This window comes from Microcaecilia unicolor, chromosome 1 (genome assembly GCF_901765095.1).
Source record: "Microcaecilia unicolor chromosome 1, aMicUni1.1, whole genome shotgun sequence".
NCBI classification, from domain to species: domain Eukaryota; kingdom Metazoa; phylum Chordata; class Amphibia; order Gymnophiona; family Siphonopidae; genus Microcaecilia; species Microcaecilia unicolor.
The window spans coordinates 339,137,738-339,159,034 of NC_044031.1; positions in this window are offsets into that span (position 1 = coordinate 339,137,738).

Genomic DNA, 21,297 nt, shown 5'->3' on the forward strand with positions numbered 1-21,297 from the left:
CTGAAACCTGGTGTCAATCCTCACATATAAATTAGGTTTGGATTATCCACATGCTATAATACTGTACACATCTTCAGTGAACGCCCCTGACCCACCCATGCCCCTCCCATTGCCATGCCCCTTCTCAGTTACATGCTAAAAGATTTGCACATATCTTTATAGAAGAGCGCTTAGCAAGATGCACGCTCAAATCTAAATTGTTGCCAATTAACGCCAATAATTGATTCTTAGCACCCAATTATTGGTGCTAATTGGCTCATTACTCATTAAATTGAGTGCTCCAATTGGGCATGCACCCAAATTTGCACACGCATCTTTGGGCGCCATTTATAGAATCCAGGGCAATTGTGCGCGCATAAGTTATAGAATAACAGCACGTATGCATGTGATTGGTGCCACTAATTAGCACTAATTATGCACATAAGTGCTAGCTGGTATTCCATAGCATATACGTCAACATCGTTTAGCATGTAAATGTGAGGGGAGCATAAACATGGGCAGAGTATAGGTGAGTCATGGGTGTGTCACTGGAATCCACACATGACTTTTTGAATGCTAAGTGCTGACAGAAACAACTGCCATTGACTTGGCGTAATGGTTGATGACTAACTTTAGATGCAATGGGGCTGACTTATGCTAGTATTCTATAGTGGAATCTTGGTGCTAAGAAGCCTATATCGAATTGGGGCATCACTTATGTGCACAACAAATAGAAGACTGTAAGCTGTGCACACTGTTTGCCACGCTTAGGTGCACCCATTTATGCCTGGCATAAGTGGGATGCCTACCTTTAAGCCCACCGATGTGAGTTTACTCTGATGGTATCTACAGGTGCTCCCTGCTCTGCATCAGAGCACCTAGTCATTTTGAGTAAAATATTGCCTCTAATAGAATGAAGAAACTTGGAAAACTAATCAGCTTGGTGTGGTGCAGCATAGGTGTGTTGTTCTGAATGAATTAATCACTGGCACAATCTATAGCATACAGGTATTTCCTTGGAGGCCTATTCCAAAGTTTGCTTCTGTAAGAGGCCTATTGACTAAGCTGCGTTAGCTGTTTAATGAGAGAATTCATGTGTACTAACAGTACAGTGCCACATTGATAGTTCATACATCATGCTAATTGTTGCATTCAACTGCTAACACAGAAGGAGGCATGGGATGAGCAGGGATTGTGCCTTACAGTTAATTTGGAGGTTATTACTATGCATTAGCTGCTGGTGAGGCAGAAATTGCAGAGCAGTTAATGTTGCCTCTAGGGGTGAAGCTAACTGCCTCATGTGTTGGGTTCATTTCATTAACTCTCAATAGTGACTTTTTTTTCTCTGTGTTAACTGAATGGCTTCCTTCCTCAAAGTGCTGGGACTGTCCCCAACAGCTAATGCAGAAGATTTGAAGTTACTGATTTTTGATTTGGTTATTGTCATGTGTTAACTGCCAAATCTTAGTACAACTTAATAAATAGGGGCCGTAGGCAACAACTGATGTTCACTGAGCATTTTGGAAATTGTTCCCTTATGCTTCAAAACAAAATAAAGGATTACTTACGTTTAAGTATAGGGGTTCTCAAATCAATCCATTAAAAAATAGAAAGGATACTTGCCCAATCAATATAAAAAATTAAAAGTGAATAAAAGTGTGATCTATGTTCATATCGGTAGATAGAACGTTCATAAAATCAAAATAAAACTGGCATACTATGCTTCAAATGTACACGTGTATATTTTCCCTCAATACAAAATGGCAATGGTCCATTAGTACATCTGTCTGACCCTTTAGTATCACAGAAGTTGTTTTTTCCCTGTGTGGGCAATTTTAGAACCACAGCATGAAGCCTGAAATTAAGGCCCAGTCTCTTTTACACAGATGTCAATTTCACAAAAGTCCTTCTGAGATGATGCTCTCTCTTCTCAGGGCTATCTCCCATCTCTGGTTGCTCAGGAAACGATAAAGGAGGTCGTTAGGCCAAGGCTGTGAGAGAGGGATATTGCTGGAAGAGCCAGAGGTCAACTGAGGTCTAAGGCATTGCACCAGCAGTGAAATTGGGCAGCTAGATGGGCCATATGATATTTATCTATGATGATATTCATTGCTTTTGTGTATCTTCTCCCTTATGATTCCAATCTAAGGCCATCTGGGTCTGATTCCAGTTTGCTTAGAACTTTCTTTTTAGTGAAAATAAATAGCCATGTTTACATCTAAAGTGAGCAATCCTATATGTTTCTCCTTGGAAAGGTTATTAAACAGCAGGCAGGTACAAAAGCACCCATATACTTTGTCTCTTCTATATCTGTAAATGGGGTTGGGCAGGAGAAATGTCAGGTCTCTACTGAAATATCCCATGGATGTGTGTAGTTTTCTACCCTGGGCAAGTTACAACCCCAGGTGTGCCTATATTTAGAGTGGATAAATACACTGCTTAACAGTGTTCTTCTCACTTCAGGGATTCTGACTAGCTCCTTTGCTAGTGAACTAGAGCCCATTGAAAACTGCCCTCTAGAGGATTCATTTATTAAAGGTTTATGCCAGATTGAACACCACCATTTACTATATATATTCAGTGCCTCTGATTGTATAAATAGTGTTGATGATTATACATAGTAAGTTGACAGCAGTTAGGGCCTGATTCAGTAAATGGTGTCAAAAAATAGGCATAGGGAAAAAATCCACTTTCAGCGCTCTCTATAGAATATGCATAGTGCAGATTCCTGCACTCAACTTTGGGTGTGAAGACGTATACCAACTGAAACCTGGTGTAAATCCTGGTGAGCAAGTTGGGTGCGCAACCTCCAAATTCAATAATATTGTGCATAACTTTCTGAAATGCCCCTGACCTGTCCTTGCCCCTCCCATGGCCACTCCCCCTCTCGGGTTGTGTATGAGAAGATTTAGGCATGGTTCTTTACAGAATCACATATAGGCAATTGTGTGCCTCTCCAATTTAGTGCCAATTAACACCAATAACAGATTGTTAGCAGACAATTATTGATTGCTCCTTGCTCATTAACTCATTTAGTTGTACGCGTAACTCAGGATCATGCCTAAATTTGGGCACCAATACTTGAACGACCTTTGTAGAATATGGGGGTTAGTAATTAACTTAAAACAATGACTGCTTTGGCTGAATATTGACTCCTTTTGGGGCCCTTTTACTAAAATGTGGTACAAATCAATAGTTACCATGTCTTAAGTTGCAAAGGTTAATGTACAGTTACAGCAAAGCCTCTGTGGTAACTATTAGAAGTGTTCCCAACATCTCCCCATACAGGTAATTCTATAATTTGGCACCTTGAATTAAGCGCCACAATGGGACACCATGAGCGCCAATTCTATAAAGGCATTTAAGTGGGTCTAAAACATTATAAAATGCTAGCATAATCCCGCTTTGACATGCCAGATTTTAGGTATACCATGCAATGCACGCAACTGATAGTACTCTACAAGTTGTGCATATCACATGGCACCACATCTATGGCCTTTGCCTATGTGTACACTCCTCTTGCAATTACATGCTGTAGCACTTACATGCTACTTCATAAGAATGGCATGTAGTGTATTTTGGCACATATCTGCCAATGAGGGCAGCACTTATGTGCACCTATTTATAGAATTTGCTCCATAATGCATTTTAGATAATGTGGATGCATTTAATACCGCCCATTGAGAAGGTATTAAGTGACCTGCATGATTTGCCGTGGTAGCAATTAAAGCCCAATACATTACTGTGCATTAGCTGCAAGGTAAAGTCTTTGCCGCTTCCTCAACTGTTCCCACCCTATGCACTTTCCACACAAATTAGCAAACACTATCATGTGGGAAACCTGATCCCTAGTGGTAGTACCACAAGACTACCATTAGGGGCACCACTTTAATGGTGACTGGGGATCACTCCTGCCCCCTGAATCCCCTAGACCTCCAGGGTCATGGAATGGCAGGCCCAGGCAGGTCTGGGGTCCAAGGGAGGGTGTCAATTGGGGGTTCAGGAGGTTGCTCAGGGAGTGGGGCTTCAGAGTGGAGGGTTGGAGGGAGTTTGGGAGAGGATTGGGGGGCCTAGATTGTTGGACAAGAGGATTTAGAAAAGGATAGGGAGATCATCCATTACCTGACAGCACCTTTAAGATACAGCCGCTTTAAGATACAGCCCTGGAACACTGGGCCATGGTTTTGAAGTCCAATGCTCCCAGGCCACTGAAATAACAATGCTTCTGAGGTGGCTCACAGTTATCAAGGGAGTTATCAACCTACGGTACTGAGGTACCACAGGTTGGTGACTATCATGGTAAATCAAGTTGGATAAAAGCTTTCATTTTACAGCACCTTGATAACTTTCCCCATAAATAAAGTACCAAGAAGTCAAGGACAATTGCTCCCACAATCACATGTTTTAAGCCTTGACTGAAATGAGCACTTTCTAGAAACCTGCGTGCCTTCGAGGAGTATACTTGTAGTAACAGCAGTTAGAGAATCTGGATTTTAAAAAGGTTTGGACAAGTTCCTGGAGGAAAAGTCCATAGTCTGCTATTGAGACAGATATGTGGAAGCCATTGTTTGCCCTGGGATTGGAAGCATGGAATGGTGCTACTGTTTGGGTTTCTGCCAAGTACTTGTGACCTGGATTAGCCACTGTTGGAAGCAGGTTACTGGGCTAGATAGACCACTGGTCTGACCCAGTATGGCTATTCTTATGTTCTTATGTTCCCTTTAGAAAATAGGAAATACACTTAAAATTGTTCATCCTTCCAAGCCATGCCTAAAACATGCTCCCTTAAAATCTCTGCGTCCAAGTGCATCTACATATGTATATAGCTGTATTTTGACATTGCAGATGTTTCTAATTTGGCCAGTTTACCAAAAAGACAATGAGGTATGTTCCCAGCAATCTTACTATCAACAGTAAGCTGTGGGCTAAAGTCCTAGTTTACTGAGGATTGTTTCCCATTCTGTGTCTATGGGGGAAAAGATGGTTAACAAATCAGGTCATAAATCTCTTCCACTTAATACAAGAAAGGAAGTGGACTGGTGTTTTTAATGGATAGTGCAGTGGCCTGAGAACCAGGAGAGCTGAGTTCACTTCCCACTGCAGCTCCTTGTTACTCTGGACAGTTCACTTAACCCTCCGTTAGCCCAGGTACAAAATACATACCTGTATATAATGTGTAAACCGCTTTGATTGTAACCACAGAAAGGTAACATATCAATTCCCTCCCCCCTTCCCCTTCCCTTCCCTTACTGTAGTAGCTCAGGAGGGTACTAGTCCTAGTTTTCCAATCAGGTCCTATGTTGTATTACAAAATTAATTTGAATTAGAGTTAGAAAGAATGTAACAAGAAATTGGTCTTTTAAGAATCAAAGAAGAAGAAGAAGAGATAGGATTCTCTGAATAATGTTCTGTACAGATTTTCTTTTTCAGGCCAAAATCAGCCCAAATTTCAAATCCAAATCCTAATCTATTTTATGAATTACTAAAGTGCCGTCTAATCATTTTGAGTAAAACAATATCTTATAGAAAGAAGAAGGTGGAATAGGGTAGATGGGGATGGGTTGAGGTGGTGGAAGCACTTTCATATCTGGTTTAATATGGTGGGAAGGAAGTTGAGGAGTTAGGTGAAAGGGAGGAGTTAGGTTCTATTTGTAGGTGGGAATTTGTATGACCATTTACCCAGGATAGTTGGAAACATAGGCTAGTTGGTCTTTGTCTGCCATCATTTATTGTGTTTCTATGTAACTAGGTAAAGATATCAGAGTTCAATTGGCAACAGTGACATTCTCCTTGTGCATTGGCCTCATGCTTTCCCTGAGTCCACCCCTTTCTGAAGGCAGAGTGTCATATTGAACCTTGACCATACAATTTCCTGAAATGAGTACAGAGTTATTGTATGCTGAAAATGTTTTTCTACATCTGTGGTTCAATGTTACTTCAAATTGTCTTTTTTTCTCCTTTTGGTTAAGAGCAAGAATTTATTTTGTACTAAAGTTCCTTCTGTTTTTCCAGACCCAATGTCATCAGACTGCCTTTTAGGCAGGACAGAACAATCCAGTGCATGCATGGAATTGCAGATCCTGTTTTTCTCAGGGACCTTGAATTGCCAGCAAGGCGGTGAACTAGGATTGAACCTGCTGGTCAACCTACAAGTACATTCAGGAGCAGTCGCTTCCCTTCTTCTAAAGACAATGCAAAAGATGTTATTGGTGTTTATGCAAAATTAAAAATAGTACATTTGCAATGACATAAAAAGAATAATTTCAAATGTGAATAGAGAGAATGCCAGCTGTGCTTTGCATATTATGCCTGATATCCATTTTATCATAATCGAGTAAAATCTGTTTACAAGATTTATTTGCAGTCATTAGAAAGAATTCACAATCCAGTTATAGCCTGGTGTATTAAAAAATCATTTTTAAACTCACACAAATAACTCAGGAATCCAGACTTGGGCTGTGTTACTGGTGGCATCCTTGGCTGAGACGTCACATAGTGGCTGAGAGTAATTTGTCATTAGAAGGGGAAAAAAGACGATAAGATAGTAACAATTGAGCAAGCTATTATTGGTGAAGCAAGTCCTTCACTTTTCACTTAGAAGACAGGGGTTCTCATATCTTTGTTCAATGTCACTTTTCAAACACAAAATATTTGTAGGATGGAACTGTAAAGGGAACAGAAAGGTTACCATTCAGCCCTGATTCTTCCCCTCAGTAACGGTAATTATATTAGCTGTATATTATATCAGCTGCATTGCTTTCTTCCTAAGTGGCTTTCTATACTTCTGGAATTTGTGCAGTCTTATCTCAGTAGTAAGCACAGTGAGCAGTGTTTATCCAGGTGCTCCTGTGAGTCCACTGCAGTACAAAATGTTTTTAAGTAATCTAACTACAAATTAGAGAAAAGCAGGAACACTGGCCTTTTCATTCCAATTCTGTTCCTGAGTATACACTAGTGTTTCAGGTTTATGAAAGTGCATCCTGATTATGGATACCTGACACTAGAAATCAAAGGAAGCCAGGAAATTTACAGAATAGCGTTTAGCAGCTATCTTTTCCAGCTTCCATTTTTGAGTGCAATTTAGAGAATTCCCCCTTACCCCAAGATTCTAAATAGCGCAACTTAAACTGCGCGCGTAAATCCAGCATATTCTGGATTTGCACATGCAATTGAATTAGTTAACAAGCCAATCTGCACTAATAATTGCCAATTAGCAAGCAATCCATTGACACTAATTGGCATTAATTAAAATTTACAGGCACAACTGTCTAAGCGTATTCTGTAACATGATGCGTGTAAATTCTAAGTCACATAGTTGAAAAGGGGGTCTGACCATGGGCATGCAATGGGTGAGTTGTAGGTATTTCTAAAATCTATGTGAGCTGTTATAGTATACATCCTGTCCGCACCTAATAAAGGCGCCGGCATTTATACCAAGTTTTACTTGGCGTAACTGCCCATGACTAACTTTAGTTGCGTGGACAGGCACTCAGTATATTCTATAAACTGTATGGAAATGTAGACACATTCTATAAAGTATGCCTAAATTTAGACATACTTTCTAGAATATGCCTAGGCATATTTTTTTCTGCACCAATTTTTTTTTTTCGTGTGATATATAGAATCTAGTCCCTGATGCTTAACTTAATACAATGACTATATTAGCTGAATACTGACTCCCTTTGGAGCTTTTTTTACTAAAATGTGGTACAAATCTGTAGTTACCAATGTCTTAAGTTGCAAAAATTTGGTGAGTCAAGAATCAGCTGTCGGTGATGAGTGTTTTGCTCACTGCTGTCGGTTCTATGTTCAAAGCCAGGACCTATGTGGGCTTTGCCTTTGAATATCCGGTTATTTTTAAGCCAGCTAACACACAGACGGTTAAGTCAAAATTTATCATATAAGTGGCCATGGATTACCGCATAAAAATAGGACAGACATTTATGCAGTACCATTTATTTGCCACATACCCCCTAATTCTATAAAAGTTGCCAAAAATTGTGCAGGTAAATTTGGGCACATGCCCAATTTGCACATGCAATTTAATTGAATAATGAGCTAATTAGCACCAATAATTTATTTATTTATTTATTTATTTATTTATTTATAGTACATTTATACCCCACATTTTCCCACAAAAGCGGGCACAATGCGGCTTACAAAATTACATAAAGTTACATATCAATAAGGGTATTGACTGAATAACTGTTTGAAACAGGTTCAGTCAAGAGGAAGAAGGTGTGGACTGAGTGATGTAGTTGGGATAAGCCTTCTCAAACAAAAATATTTTTAAGGATTTCTTGAAAATTTGATGGTCGGCAATCTCTTTTAAGGACCTTGGTAGACTGTTCCGAGACTTTGGGCTGACATAGGAGAAGGATGAGGAAAAGAGCAATTTATATTGAACAGATTTATAGCTTGGGTAGTGTAAGTTGAGGTATGATCGAGCTGTCAAGAAAGCATTTCTGGATGGTAGATCTATCAAATCTTCCATGTAGGCAGGAGCCTCCCCATAGATAATCTTGTGAGTTAACGAGCAGATTTTGAAGGTTAGACGATCTAAAATTGGGAGCCAATGCAGGTTGAAACGAAGAGGTTCAGCGTGTTGAAAGCGTGATTTGCCTAAAATAAGTCTAGCAGCTGTGTTTTCAGTAGTCTGCAGTTTTGTCAGGATAAATTTTCAGCTACCAGCATAAATACCACTGCAGTAGTCTATATGTGAAAGGACTAACCAATGAGTGGGAGTACGGAAGAGGTCCCTCGAGAGGAATTTCCTGATACGCCGCAATCTCCAAATTGAGTGGAACATTTGTTTAGTGATGAGATTAACCTGGTTATCCAATTGCTACAGTGCAGTCCAGCAATGAAATTCTTTAGATGGAATGAAGACTAGTGTTTAATATGCTGGGCCCAGGGCAGAACCAGGATCCCCAAAACCTGCCAGCAGACAGGGCCTTTTCAGCTGTAACATGAGGGCCCAGGCAACTGCCCTGTTTGCACCCTCTTAACACCAGCCTTGAATTAATTTCTGAACTGAGTGGCAAATACCAATGTTGTGCATTAGCATGTGACAGTTCATTTCTGATATTTGAAAGGACTTGGAATGGTGGTGTATGACTTTTTTGCCAAAACTGAATGAGTAGAATTACCCAATATGGATGAAATTCAGAAAATGGCACCCAAAGTTTGGCTCTGGGATGATCCGCACTAAGCTAGTTTTCTATAAAGGGTGCTCTGTGTCAAGTGCCCTTTCTAGAATACTAGCTTAGCGTGCATTTTATTTATTTATTTATTTATTTATTTATGGTACATTTATATCCCACATTATCCCACAAGAGTGGGCTCAATGTGGCTTACAACATTACAAAAGGTTACAATTCAGGGTGGGTACAGCTTCAAGAAATCAAAGGTAGGGGTAAGAACATGAGGATAAGTCAAGGGTGCATGATGAGGTTGGTACAAGGGTACATGACGAGGTTGGTGCAATCGGTGGACAGGTGGGCTGGTGGGTTCAGTCGATATGAAGAAGGTTAAGACTAAGTATTGGCAGTGGGGTAAGCTTTCTGGAATAAAAAGGTCTTTAAGGATTTCTTGAAGAGCTGGTGGTCATCAGTTTCTTTCAGCTGCCGTGGTAGAACATTCCAGGATTTGGGGCTGACGTAGGAGACGCTCGATGCAAAGACCAATTTATATTTAACATTCATGCAACTTGGATAATGTAAATTGAGGAAGGATCGAGCAGACACTGAAGCATTTCAGGATGGTAAATGAATCAAATCTAGCATATAGTCAGGGGCTTCCCCATATATTATCATGTGTGTCAATGAACAGATTTTGAAGGTAAGACGGTCTTTAATGGGAAGCCAGTGTAGAATATAGCAAAGAGGGTGAGCATGGTCAAAGCGTGATTTGCCCAATGTTAGCCGTGCCACAGTATTTTGTGCGGTCTGGAGTTTTTTTTAGGATGAATTCACGGCAACCTGCATAAATTCCACTGCAATAGTCAATATGCGAGAGAACCAACCAATGAATAAGGGTACGAGATAGCTCTTTTGCAAGGAATTGCCTGATACGCTTCAACCTCCACATTGCATGGAACATTCTTTTGGTAATGAGATTAGCTTGGCTATGCAGGATCAAGTGATTGTCCAACAGCACTCCAAGGACTTTCAGACATTTAGAGATCGGAAGAGTGTTATCCTTAATGATGAGTGTGGAGTTGAACAGACAATCAAAAAACTCCAAACTGCCTAGAATACGGCCGCCAGACTCATATTTGGAAAAACTAAATATGAAAGCGCAAAACCCCTAAGAGAGAAATTTCACTGGCTCCCATTTAAGGAACGCATTGAGTTCAAGCTCTGCACGATTGTACACAAAATCATTCATACAGATGCCCCATTCTTCATGCTAAACCTCGTGGACCTACCTCCCAGAAACACCATAAGATCATCCCGCAAATTTCTCAACCTGCACTACTCCAGCTGCAAAGGACTTAAATATAAGCCGATGCATGCTACTACCTTTTCTTACATGAGCACGCAGTTATGGAAAGCAATCAACGAAACAACTATCTTTCAAAAATCTCTGAAAACATTCTTCTTCAACAAGGCCTACAATGAGAACCTATAGCCTCACTAAGTCATCTCACCAACCCACTCAATTATGAACTCCCACCTTCTATAACTACCCTAATCACTCTCTTCCTTCTTTTCTCTTCCCTTCCTTGATCGCTACACATTACTAAGTGTATCTGATATCCTGAAATGACAATGTTAACAAATCTATGTAAGCCACATTGAGCCTGCAAATAGGTGGGGGAATGTGGGATACAAATGCAATAAATAGTAAATAATAATAATAATATCCACATAATCTATTATGTCATCCATGTTCGCTATGTAATATCGATTGTACCTTTTTACACTGGAATGGCGAATGCCATGAAGGAACATTGTAAGCCACATTGAGCCTACAAATAAGTGGGAAAATGTGGGATACAAATGCAATAAATAAATAAATAGGTGAGCCTTGAGGTACTCCACAATTGGCTTTCGATGGAGCCGAAATGATATATTTGACTTTGACTTGGTACGTTCTTGAGGACAGAAAGCCCTTGATCCAGTTAAGCACGTTATCACCTATTCCAAATGTATCCAGCAGGCAGGCTAGAAGATTATGGTCCACCATGTCAAACACACTAGACATATCAAATTGAAGTAGTAACACTTTGTGCCCAGTAGATATTAATCTTTTAAAGTTTGACAAGAGGGTCACTAGTACTGTTTCGGTACTATACTGTCGACAAAAACCCGATTGTGAGCTATGTAGAATACAGAAGTGATTCAAGTAGTCAGATAGTTGATGGTTAACCAAACTTCCATTGTTTTGATGAACAATGGAATAGATGCAACTGGGCGATAGTTTGAGATGACTTCAGCTTTTATTTTCGGATCCTTAGGAATGGGCGTGAGGAGAATGTTTCCATGCTCAGAGCTACTGTTAATATGCAATCTATCACTAAAATCAGGTGTGGTACCGGAAGACTGGAGGGTACTATTACTACTACTACTTAACATTTCTAGAGCGCTACTAGGGTTACGCAGCGCTGTACAAATTAACGACTAAGGACGGTCCCTGGTCAGAAGAGCTTACAATCTAAAGGACAAAATGTCAAGTTGGGGTAGTTGAGACTTCCTGAGAAGAGGTGTAGTGATTAGGTGCCGAAGGCGACATTGAAGAGGTGGGCTTTGACATAGCTGTAATTCAGGTTCCTCTTACCCACATGCATCACTTTGCACTTGTCAACATTGAACTTCATCTGCCACTTGGACGCCCAATCCCCCAGTCTCGTGAGGTCCTCCTGTAATCTTTCACACTCCTCCGGTGACTTGACGACCCTGAATAATTTTGTGTCATCTGCGAATTTAATTACCTCACTAGTTACTCCCATCTCTAGGTCATTTATAAATATGTTAAAAAGCAGCGGTCCCAGGACAGACACCTGCGGGACCCCACTAACTACCCTTCTCCAATGAGAATACTTCTCTCTGCTTCCTAGCTTTCAACCAGTTCTTAATCCATAGTAATACACTACCTCCAATCCCATGATTCTCCAGTTTCCTCTGGAGTCTTTCATGAGGCACTTTGTCAAACGCCTTTTGAAAATCCAGATACACAATATCCACCGGCTCCCCATTGTCCACATGTTTGTTCACCCCCTCAAAAAAATGCAGTAGATTGGTGAGACAAGACTTCCCTTCACTAAATCCATGATGACTTGGTCTCATCAGCCCATGTTTTTGTATGTGCTCTGTAATTTTATTCTTAATAATAGCCTCTACCATTTTGTCCGGTACCGACGTCAGACTCGCCGGTCTATAATTTCCCGGATCTCCTCTGGAACCTTTTTTAAAAATCAGCGTAACATTGGCTACCCCCTCCACTCCAACCCCCCCCCCCTCACTCTCTCCTCAATCTCTGGCCGACTACTTCCGTGACAAGGTCCAGAAGATCAACCTCGAATTCACCACCAAACCTTCTCCTCCTCTTCATCCTATAACCCACTCTCTCAACTAACCTACCCAGGCCTCCTTCTCCTCTTTTCCTGATATCACCGAAGAGGAAACCGCCCATCTCCTCTCTTCCCCGAAATCCACCACCTGTTCCTCAGAACCCATCCCCACCAACTTACTTAACACCATCACTCCTACTATCACCCCCACCATCTGTCATATCCTCAACCTCTCTCTCTCCACTGCAACTGTCCCGGACACCTTCAAGCATGCTGTGGTCACACCACTCCTCAAAAAACCATTATTATTACATTGCCCATTTTATTTGCTTCCCTAATTTCCTTTGACATTGCTGCGTCCGTCTGCTCATCCTGGCCAGGCGGATGTTAGTACACTCCTATCACCATTTTCCCCCTTTTCAAGTGGTATTTCAATTCACAAAGATTCCAATAGTGGTTTTGTATCCTTCAATATCTGCAGCCTATCAGAGTCAAGGTTCTCATTAATATACAGTGCTACCCCTCCTCCAATCCTATCTACTCTATCACTACGATGTAATTTGTAGCCCGATATCACTGTGTCCCACTGGTTATCTTCCTTCCACCAGGTCTTAGAGATGCCTATAATATCCAATTTTTCATTGTATGCAATGTATTCCAGCTCTCCCATTTTATGTCTCAGGCTCCTTGCATTTGCGTATAGACATTTCAATGCATGCTTGTTGCTCAGTTTTATATCACGTTTAATACATGACATTATTAATATGTTATCTTCTGCCTGGTTGTTATTATTTTTACTTAAGGCCATCTGATTCACTATGGTCTCTTTGACATCCTTACCTATAAGGAACTTTTTCTTCCCTGTTTAAAAGCTGTTCTAGTTCTTTTTTAAATGTTGATGCCAGCAGCCTGGTCCCACTCTGGTTAAGGTGAAGCCCATCAGATCGGAATAGGCTCTCCCTTCCCCAGAATGCTGCCCAGTTCCTGACAAATCTAAAACCCTCATCCCCGCACCATTGTCTCATCCACGCCTTGAGACTCCGGATCTCTGCCTGTCGCTTGGGCCCTGCACGTGGAACAGGTATTATTTCAGAAAATGCTACCCTAGAGATTCTGGATTTGAGCTTCCTTCCTAAAAGCCTAAATTTTGCTTCCAGAACCTCTCTCCCACATTTTCCTACGTTGTTGGTACCCACGTTTACCAAGACGGCCAGCTCCTCCCCAGCGCAGATCTCTGGGTATGCTATATAGAATCTGGGGATTTGCTCCTAACTGTGGTTGACAGCATTTACACCTGCCAAAACCTAGTGTGAATGCTGGCGCCCATTTTATGGCAGTAGGGTGCACAGTTGATAGTATTCTTTAACATCATGCCTAACTTCTTGGAATGCCCCTAGATCCGCCCATGCCCTTCCCATAGCCATTGCGATCTATGATATTTACACGCACATGTTATACAATAAGGTGCAGGGCAGATCCAAGTCAAAATCCTGATTAATGTGCCGTGATATCCCAGCATAAAAGTTCTATTTAATTACTTGAAACATGAATTTATCAAAACATGCACTATAATCTTCAGAAACCTCAGTGGCAGACGCATTATAAAAGCGTTATAAAATTTCAAAGATGGTGGACCCCATCTTTGAAGTCATATTACAATGAAGTGTATATTTATTTAATAGGACCCAGCCCTGATGCAGCTTTTTTATCGGAACAAAACATGGCCCATGTCAGCACTGGTCCTTTAAAAGTTTTGAATAAAAGTTTTGTAATAAAAGTTTTGTAATAAAAGTTAATATTGAGCGAAACCTGTGAAGATAAAGGTGAATCATGGGATATTAATCCTACCTGTGAAATGAAGTCACTACTGAGGTTTCTGAAGATAATAGTGCATGTTTGATAAATTAAGGTTTAAGTAATTAAATAACAATTTTGCGCTGGGATATCATGGTACATCTATATAGTAGAACCCTGCTTTTTCTTTGTGACTTAAAAGTTTTAAATCCTAATTAATGCCAATCAACATCAATAATTGATTGTTACCATTTGATTAACTAATAAGCTTAGGCGCAGATCTGGCATCCACACCTAAAACTGCTCGCCCAACTTTGGATGACCTGTATAGAATCCGGCAGCCTGTGCTTTCCAGGGATTACATTTTAAAAGTAATGAATATTTCACTGGTGCACGGAGCTTATATAAGCCAGGACAAAATACAGTGATAGATAAACCTCTATGGAGAAAAAGCTTTCAATGTAGCTTACTGAAAAACTGTTTCTAGTCTTTCAAAAATACATTTTTCACTGTGTTTACTGTGACGCTGTCAGCATCGCGTATGTTTGTTGGTTCTCCCAAATTGGAAGTACGCACATTTGTGCTTTTATGTGCCAGTTAAGAACTGTGTTTTTGACCCCTGACGAAGACATGAGTGCCAAAACGTGGCCGAGTCAGGTCATTTTTCAATAAACATATTTGTGGCTGAACTTGCGATTTCTCCTTCTCTGTTAAAAATTTAACCCAGAAATAGCAAATAGAGAGGATGATAAGGGCATGGAGTGAGCAGAGGCTGCACCTTGCAGCTATCAGAGAGGTCATTACCACATATTAACTGCATTTTGTGAGTTAATATTTTTGTGAGTTCTTAACCACTGTTTCCCATTAACCGCTGGATTCTAGAAACAGCAACTAAAGTTGCATGTGCAAATCTGCAGATGTAGACGATTTGTGCGTGCAACTTAATTGTTTAACAAACGAATCAGTGCCAATAATTGGCCACTAACAAGCAATTATCAACACTAATTGGCACTAATTAGAATTTATGCGTGCAAATTTCTAAGCGTATTCTGTAAATTGGTGCATGAGAATTCTAATGCATGGATCACAAAAGGGGACACGGCCATGAGTGAGGCATGGGCAGGTTGTGGACATTCCTAAAATTTACTTGCACTGTTATAGAATACGCCCAATCTGCACCTAAGTGAGGCATGGGCATTTACTCTAGGTCTTAGTTGGTGGAAATGGTTGCACCTAAATTTTAGTTGTGGGGAGAGAAGTTACACATCCTATATAATAATTCTCACCTCCAACGTTCTATGCTTGGGACCGTGGCTCCCTGGCTGCAAGTGGTCTGCGAGGCAGACATGCACGGACGTGTTTCCCTACTCCTCCTACTGCCTCGGAATCAGCTGTCACCCCCCCCCCCCCCGCGCTATGGCTCCCTCGAATCCCACCCCCTCCCGCGAACCTGTCGATCCCACACCCCCCCCCCCGGAACGCCGAAAACCGCACCCCCCTCCCGCCGCTGTTGTGCACTACCTTCGGGTGGGTTCCTCAATCATCTTCTTAGAAAGTTTAACTCCGTGCGTCTGACATCAGACGCACGGAGTTAAACTTTCTAAGAAGATGATTGAGGAACCTACGGGAAGGGAAGGTAGCACAACAACGGCGGCGGCGGTAGCGGCAGTTTTCGCTGGCACGGGGGGGGAACGACAGGTTCGCGGAAGGGGGGGGTTTGAGGGGGCCGTAGCACGGGGGGGGGGGGGGAATTGCCTGCCTAAGGCCCGTTTTTTTCCTACAGAAACGGGCCTTTTTTACTAGTATTCTATAAACCGTGCTGAACTTTAGGCAAGGTTTATAGAATAGCGCCAATATTCTAGGCACTATTTATAGAATTTGGTCCTAACTTCATGGCTGCCTTCTCAGAAGTGCTCAGAATACCCCCAATGTTTAACAAAGCAGTTTGCACTTACTCTTTAATTCTGTGGGGCTGATATTCAGACCACGGGAGTTAGCCCGGCTAACTCCCATGGTCACCACTAAATCCAGTTATACAGTGCCGGGCTCTTTCCGGTGACTGGCATTAAATATCCAGTTTAATTTGGCCAGTTAGAAGATACCCAACTATGTTGATATTCAGCCTTAGCTGGTTATCTTCTAATCGGCCAAAGATATCCTATATATTCACGTGGCCCAATATAGCCGCTAATGTGGAGCTGAAAATCACGGACAACCAGTTATGGGGCATTTAACCGGCCAGGTGCCAATCCTGGCCAGTTAAATGCTTTTGAATATCAGGGGGTATAACTTTAGTGCTTAAATGTAAGTGCCATTTGCATTGTAAGATTAAAGAATAATATAGCGCTTATACACAAGAATGTAACATTCTTGTGCATAATTGCTAGGAGCACACTTAGTGGTATTCTATCATATAAGCACGTAAGTCACATAAGACTAAATTTGGCAAATGGTGTTCAAAATTTGTTGCCAAATGAAATCAGCACCGAACATTATTCTATAAAGGGTGCTTCGAGTAAGGCACTGTTTATAGAATAGCACGTAGCGCCTGGATCCAAGCTCAACTTTGGGCATGAGGAATTACACCAAATGAAACCAGGTGTAAATCTTGGTGCATAATTTAGGTGCAGATCCCCAGTAGTCTGTAATACTGCATGCATCTTTAATGAATGCCCCTGACCCCCCATGCCACTCCCATGGCCATGCCCCCTTGTCAGTTGCATACTAAAAAAAATTGCAGGTGAACCTTTAAAGAATAGCACTTAGAAAGATGAGCACACAAATCCTAATTGGAGACAAATAACTGCAGCATTGGCTGTTAGCACACAATTATTGCTAGCTATCAGCTCACTACTCAATTAAAATGCACATGCAAATTGGACGCGTGCCCAAATTTGGGCACACAATTATGGGCACCATGGGTTAGATTCTATATATGGTGCCTGAAAAATCCATGCAGAATAAATTTCTGCCTAATCCTTTTCTATAATTGGCACCTAGATTTAGGCACAGTATATAGAATACGCTTAGGTGATATCCCAGCACTTAGAACTATGCGCATCCATTTACCCTGAGGGAAACATGGCATAAATACCGGCACAGAGATTTAGGCTCAGAGGGGCATATTCTATAACAGTGCACGTAAATTTTGAAATGCCCATTTCCCTACACATAACCATGCCCCTTTTTGGCTCCATGCATTAGAATTTAGGCACTGCGAGTTACAGAATATGCTTAGTGAGATGCTTGTAGATTTTAATTATTGCCAATTAGTGCTCATTATTGCTTAAGTGCAGTTAAAACGCTGATTGGCTAGTTAAGATTGTGCTGATTGTGCATTGTTATAGAATACACTTGGATTTCTGCATAGAACGCTAGGCGCGATATATAGAATCCAGCAGCATATATAGAATCCAGGGGATAACATAAATACAAAGGGGAGACACATGGGTGGGGCATGAGCATGTCAAACGTTTATGCTTGTAAGTTATAGAACACTTGCTTTGCCTACTAAAGTGTTACATTTAGGTGTGTGCATTTTTGCCTGTTGTTGACATGCTGAAAGCTGGTGCGCGTAAATGTTAACATGTAAATGCCAGCTTATGCTAATGTTCTATAATGGAATCTGGACACCCAGAATCTGTTATAGACTTTGCACTCAGTGTGCAGCATTTTGGCGCCTAAATTTTGTTGCACTTTATAGAATTGACCCCTATGTGCATTAGATGCAGAACTTTAACACAAGGCTCCTTTATGATATTATGAGCCCCACAGAAGCGTAGCCAGTTTGAGGGCACAGGGCGGAGGAGTGGAGAGTGGACTGCCGATGGCACCAATGCATATTTTAAATGTAACAGATTGTGTCAACAATAGATGCCGTCAGAAGTCCCAAGCTCTATTAATGCCAGATCTCCAATGGCATGTCGTAGTGTCTACCCCAGTGGCATAGCCATGAGTGGGCCTGAGTGTGAGCCGGGGCCCACCCAAAATTGCAGCAATGTTGGTATGCTTGGCTTCATGGAAGTAGACTGTCTCTGGCTGGATTGAAGTTGTGTCTGATGCTAGAGTCAGTGCATCCTAGGAAATTCAGGGTGATCCTACAGTGTCAAATTACCGTAGAAATCGTAGCCGAATCTATAACGCCCCAACTTGAGATTGCCTCAGTCAGAATTTACCACTCAACCTTGCTCAATCACCTAAACTGTGTACTGTTTTACAAACCACCAGGAAACTGGTACAACTGCCAACCACACTTCATGGACTTTATATCAAACAACTGTGTATCTAATTCCAACCTACTTATAATAGGCAATATAAACCTACACCTAGAAGACCCCAAATCTACCAATGCTCATGAATGCATGGAATTCCTCCAATTATGGGGCCTGAACTGGCCGCAGATGCAAGCAACACATATCAAAGGAAACACACTCGACCTCATTGCATATAAACTGACATCTGACAGGAACTTTGCATTACTAGATACAAAATGGACCGAAATACCATGGTCAGACCACCACAAATTAAACCTATCCCTACAATGGCGAAAAAATGGCTCACATCACTTACATGAACGCACAACTTACACCACGAGAGGCCAAGTAGACTCTGTAAAATTTCGGGTGGGAGGCAGGGCTGGTGGTTGGGAGGTGGGGATAGTGCTGGGCAGACTTATACGGTCTGTAACAGAGCTGGTGGTGGGAGGCGTAGCTGGTGGTTGGGAGGCGGGGATAGTGCTGGGCAAACTTGTACGGTCTGTGCTCTGAAGAGGACAGGTACAAAGCAAGGTAGGGTATACACAAAAAGTAGTACATATGAGTTTATCTTGTTGGGCAGACTGGATGGACCGTGCAGGTCTTTTTCTGCCGTCATCTACTATGTTACTATCCAGCTCATTTTCGAAAGTGATCGCCGGCCATCTTCTGACACAAATCAGGAGATGGCCGGCGATCTCACAACGGTGGTCAAATCGGTATAATTGAAAGCCGCTATTTTGACACCATCGCCGCTTTCCTGTCGCAGAGCCAGCGAAAGTTCAAGGGGGCGTGTTGGCAGCGACGCGAAGGTGGGACATAGGTGGGCATGGGCGGGGTTATGAAATGGCCGGCTTTAGCCCATAATGGAAAAAAAAGGCGGCGATGAGGAGCATTTGGCCACTTTTACTTGGTCCCTTTTTTTTCAGGTCCAAGCTTCAAAAGGGTGCCCGAACTGACCACATGACCACCGGAAGGAAGCGGAGATGACCTTCCCGTACTCCCCCAGTGGTCACTAACCCCCTCCCACCAAAAAAACCCCACATTAAACGCTTTTTTCCCAGCCTGTATGCCAGCCTCAAATGCCGTACCCACCTCCATAACAGCAGAATGTGTTCTGTCCTCCGACAGCCTTTTTCTGCTTGTGATGTGGCTCTGGGGTGAGTGTGACACCTTTTCTCTTATTTGCACTGCAGAGTCACATCAGCAATGCATTGTGGTGGGTGTAGGTATTGGTAGTTGGTAGGCTCTACTCCCCTGGTGCTTTCCCCCTGCTTACTGTGTCAGAGTGTGCCCTGTTTTGTTTCCTGTTGTAGTTCATGCGGTAGTGTCCATTTTTGTAAGCCAGTTTTAGTTCCCTTTCCTGTGTTACCCACGTTACAGAACGTAGTTCTTACCTTGAATGGTGCTGAAAGAGGGCATTGTACACCATTGTGCCAGCTCTGACCTACTGCTCATCTTAGTACCAGGGGACTCTTTGCCAGTGGGGCACAACCTCTGATCTGCAGTTAACTGTGAGTAAACGTGGATATTTCAAGAAAGGATTTTTTCAGAGAGATTAGTCTTCAGGTGTGAACTGGTGTGCCAAAGTTATACAGCAGCAATAAGTCCTAGAGGCTGTATGCAGGTCCCTGGAGCAGTTTTAGTGGGTGCAGTACACTTGTGGGTAGTGGGTTTTGGGGGGGTGGGGGGCTCAGCTCCCAAAGTAAGGGAGCTATGCACGTGCGAACTTTTCTGAAGTCCACCACAGTGACCCCTAGGGAGCCCAGTTTGTGTCCTGGCATGTCAGGGGGGCCAGTGCACTAAAAATGCTGGCTCCTCCCAAGGCCAAATGTCTCGAATTTGGCCGGGATTTGAGATGGCCGACATAACTTTCTATTATCACTAAAAAACAAAGCTGGTCATCTCGAACCCCGGCCAAATCCAAGACATTTGGCTGGCTGGAACCATATTATCGAAACAAAAGATGGCCGGCCATCTTTTTAGAATATATGGGTCTGGCCAGCTGTTTGCAGCGCCGACAAAATATATCGCCGGCCATGTATTTCACCGGTGCCGTTCGATTATTCCCCTTCACGTTACTATACAACAGCGAAAACACAAACAGACTCGACACACTATCTCCTAAACTGGGATAACAGATGCAGAAGCATATTAGATGAAATAGCACCACTACAAACAAGAACCTCCCGCAGGCACAACTCGGTACCATGGTTCGATGAAGAATTGAAAAAACTAAAAATACAAACCAGAAGGCTGAAACGAGCATTGAAAAAAATAAAAGATGCACACATACTCAACGAATGGAAACAAATGCAACGTAAATACAAATATTCAATAAGACAAAATAAAAGGTCCTATTACAAAATCAAGATAAGATAGACTACAAAGACACGCATAAACTATATCAACTTGTGAATAAATTACTATACACCACATCAGTCACCAAAACTAACACAGACACACCATCTGCAGACAACCTCGCCAAATACTTTCAAGAAAAAATTACAAACATACGAACTACACTACCTCAGAATTCCACTGACATCGATAAATTCATGGACTGTATGGACCCAATCCCAGATGAATACCCAGCAGATCATAAGTACATAAGCACATAAGTAATGCCACACTGGGAAAAGACCAAGGGTCCATCGAGCCCAGCATCCTATCCACGACAGCGGCCAATCCAGGCCAAGGGCACCTGGCAAGCTTCCCAAACGTACAAACATTCTATACATGTTATTCCTGGAATTC